Here is a 3748-nt window from a genome sequence, read left to right as displayed (position 1 = left end):
GTCTTATTGCTAAGCCCTTTTATGACTCTACTCAAGGCCCTGACTCATTCCCTCTAGAGTGGGGCCGCAACCAGGCTAAAGCTTTTGAGACTTTGAAAACCAAATTGACCATCACACCATTAGCTCTACCCAATCTAGAAAAACCTTTCCTCTGTATGTGGATGAAAGGAGAGAACAGGCTTTGGGGGTCCTAACCTAGTCCTTAGGACCTGACCCCAGGCCAGTTGCTTATTTTTCAAAATAATGAGACTCTGTGGCTGCTGAATGGCCTTCATGCCTCCAGCCATTCTGTTCAAAAGCGGTCCAAACTGGCAGTAAGCTAGGAGAAACCACCCAACAAGTCTGTTGGGCTTGCCCAACTTGTACCCAGAGACTCTGGAATATGCCAGTGTATCTTTGGAGGACCTCTAGCTACTGTTTAGAAAGGCCCCAGCTTCCTCAAGCAGACAGGTGGATAAAAAGAGGTGAAATCATACATGCCCTTTTCCTTTTATGTTTTGGCATTGCCATAGTCATCTTCAATTCCCTCCAAGGAAATTGTCTTTTCTCTATACTCTTTTTGTGGCTGTTTGGTCCTTGTTTGCTTAATCTCTATATACCAACTATATACCAATTCCAGCCGAGCCCAAGGCCTCTAGTCCACTGGACCTGAAGTCTGACCCTTTGAATGGGATCCAGTGAGGCAGGGACAGTTCTACACCCCTTGCCAGTAGGAAGCAGTTTCAGAAGCCGAGACCTTCACCCCTTACACCAAAGAATTTGGGTCCCATTTGTTTGAGGGGGGGCTTAAGGAGTATGAGCCCTGGGAAACCTACCCCCCCAACTCTCCTTGAGTTTTCTCCCACATAGTCAAGTCTTTGACATTTGTCTGAGGCATCACCCCAGTAATTCTATCAACTGGCCTTTCATTATGGCTATGCCCAATCTCCCAATTCTCTGTTACCCTTAACCTAGCCCAGCCCTCCATTGTCTGTTACCTCAGGATGGCCCCCAGCTACATCCCACCCTTGATCCTATCTAGAACCCATTCTAGTTCCCAGTCACTGCCATCAAGATCCTCCCTAGACCCCTCCTCCCAAACAACTTGGCTACTCCTAGATCCCCTCTCATAGTCTTTCTGTATATAAGGTCCATCTAGCCTCCACTTAGGTGCTCAAGTCCTTAAAATCTAGCCAATGGCTGAGATTTACTCTAGCCAGCTTGTCAATATGTGTGTCACAAATGTTCAGATTTCTTAAGAGTCTGGCCAATATGGCAAATCTTTAATAAACCTTGTCTTTGGCTGAAAGAAGGCTTCGGTCAAATTCATTTGGGCAGGACCCAACTAGCATGTCGTTATTCTAGGGTCCCAGTATCCCTAAACCTCTGAAACCTCAACAGTACTGCATGCCTCATGGGGCTTTTGTATGGCAAATGCTTTGTGGATCTCAGAGGGCCTGTGGGAATGTGGGCCACTTGCATACTCTCTGGCCTTAAGGGACCCCTCCCCCCACATTCTATTCTGGCATCACAGAGGCTCAGGCCTGTGATTGGCCAGAGGAGTATACAACCGGAGATTCTTCCAGGCTTCTACCTCAGACTGGAGGATGATGGCGACTGGGATGTTGTGGCAGTTAGTGCTGTTGTCCCTCCTGGGGACTATGGGAGCTAATGCTCAGATATGTTCGGGCCTTTGTGGCCAGAGGCCAATGATTAAGCCACCTGGCAGTCGTATTGTTGGGGGTGCAGATGCACCCCAAGGGTCTTGGCCCTGGATAGTTAGTATACAGAAACAGTATTGGGATGGTAGGTACAGGTACCATGTCTGTGGGGGCTCTGTCATAGCTCCAGATTGGGTTCTCACTGCTGCCCACTGCTTTGGAACTGATGCAAATAACTTAAACGTATGGCGGTTGTTGATTGGCGCATGGGATATTCCGCTAGGATGGACCTACGGTCCCTTGGACTACAGAATGCAAGAGCGAAAGGTCATCAAGATTATATTACATGAACGTTACAATAAGTACTTTCAGAAAAATGACATTTCACTGATGCAGATGGACAGACCAATAGAGTGTGGGGACCTGGCCCGTATTGCCTGCCTGCCTCGGCGTAACGAGATCCAAGTCCTGCCTAAGGAGAAATGTTCCATTGCTGGCTGGGGGTACAAAAAAGAAGGTGAGGGTGTCCCATCTAAGATACTTCAGGAAGCCGAGGTTAACATGATAGATACGAGGACATGCAACGGAAGCCGCTGGTACTATGGAGCTGTTCACCAAGACAATGTTTGTGCTGGCTACACAGAGGGAAAGATTGACACTTGCCAAGGGGACAGCGGCGGGCCGCTCATGTGTAAAGACGTATACAGTGGCATCTACGTGGTGATCGGCATCACGAGCTGGGGGTCTGGCTGTGCCCGGGCCTATAAGCCAGGCATCTACACATCCACCTGGCATTTTCTGGACTGGATCACCTCCAAGATTGGGCAGGCCATGACTTACAGTCAACTACCTCCTCGGCCCACGATCTTGACCCCTCTTACACCTCCTACGACCACACCTATGAGAACTCGCTGGACCTGGATCTGGACCACAAGACCCTGGCCTTTTCTATCCTGGTGGATGAAGCCCACTCGTCCCAAAGGCGCTTCGCTAGAGATGTGGCCCCAGAACTACGGCGAGCAGCCCTGGCCCCCAGGCAATCCCTTATCCGGCTCACCCATGTACACTGCTGTCCAGCCCTGGATGTCCAATTCTGGAATGGTCAAGGACCAAGATCTGGGCCCCAGCCAGGCCTTCCCCCCCACACTCTCCTTCCCTAAGCACTTGAAGTTGCTCATGGACTCCATGAAGAACAACAAGACCAGATAGAGCTCTGTCTGGAGAGTGTTGTCCCTAGGCAGGCCAGGTACCTGGTCTTCCAACCCTGGGGAAATGGGCTAATAAAGTTGTATGTGAAGCTGAAAAAAAAAATGGTGGAATGATTAAGAGTCTAATGTTACAGAAAGATCAAGCAGAATATAAACTGAGATTAGGGAATTAGGAATTATTTGGTGATTTTTGAGAGAACAGTATCATTAGATTTGATGAGGACAGAAACCAGATTTTAAGGGATTGAGGACTGAGTAGTTAGCAAAGTTGTGGCTGTAACAAACAATCTGCTTTTTTTGAATGGTTTAGCTGAATTCAAAGCCTTATAGAGTAATGGAAGTTATTACCTCATATCAATTCCCTTTAAAATTCTAATTAAAGCCTGGATGCTTTTATTTTTAAGCTTTTTTTGGCTTTAAAATAAGTTTATTTACATATGGGTTCTCAAAATGTTTTTACTTGTATAAAAGAATAATTTAAGAATTCGAATTTTGTTTTGTAAACTTAAAGGCATCTGTCACTTTAATAGCTACTTTTAGAAAGTGACTTTGATATTCAAAACTTGTCAAATTGCCTTTCTTTTGCTCTTTAAAAAATTAGGCTTGCCTTATGGCAACATCTGAGGATTCCATTTGAGACCAGCATTGATTTAATTTGCAGCTTCTTAATATAGTGAGCCCTACTGGGAATAATATACACTAGTACCTATTTCCTTCCCTACTCTTTTTTTTTTTTTAGTGAGGCAGTTGGGATTAAGTGACTTGCCCAGGGTCACACAACTGGTAAAGTGTCAAGTGTCTGGTCTGAGACTGGATTTTAACTCAAGTCCTCCTGACTCCAGGGCCGGTGCTCTAACCACTGCGCCATCTAGCTATCCCTCTTTCCCAACTCTTGAAGTC

The 3748-nt window shown here is 46.5% G+C and overlaps 1 pseudogene; it reads left to right on the top strand.

Annotated features, from left to right (window-relative positions):
* The first annotated feature begins 1586 nt into the window (after positions 1-1586).
* LOC114026979 lies at positions 1587-2849 on the top strand (annotated as a pseudogene).
* Positions 2850-3748: the final 899 nt, after the last annotated feature.

The sequence above is a fragment of the Vombatus ursinus genome, unplaced genomic scaffold (genome assembly GCF_900497805.2).
Source record: "Vombatus ursinus unplaced genomic scaffold, bare-nosed wombat genome assembly UNPS02014848.1, whole genome shotgun sequence".
Lineage (NCBI taxonomy): Eukaryota > Metazoa > Chordata > Mammalia > Diprotodontia > Vombatidae > Vombatus > Vombatus ursinus.
Note: the sequence above shows the minus strand (reverse complement) of the source record. Positions and strands in the feature narration are given on the sequence as shown.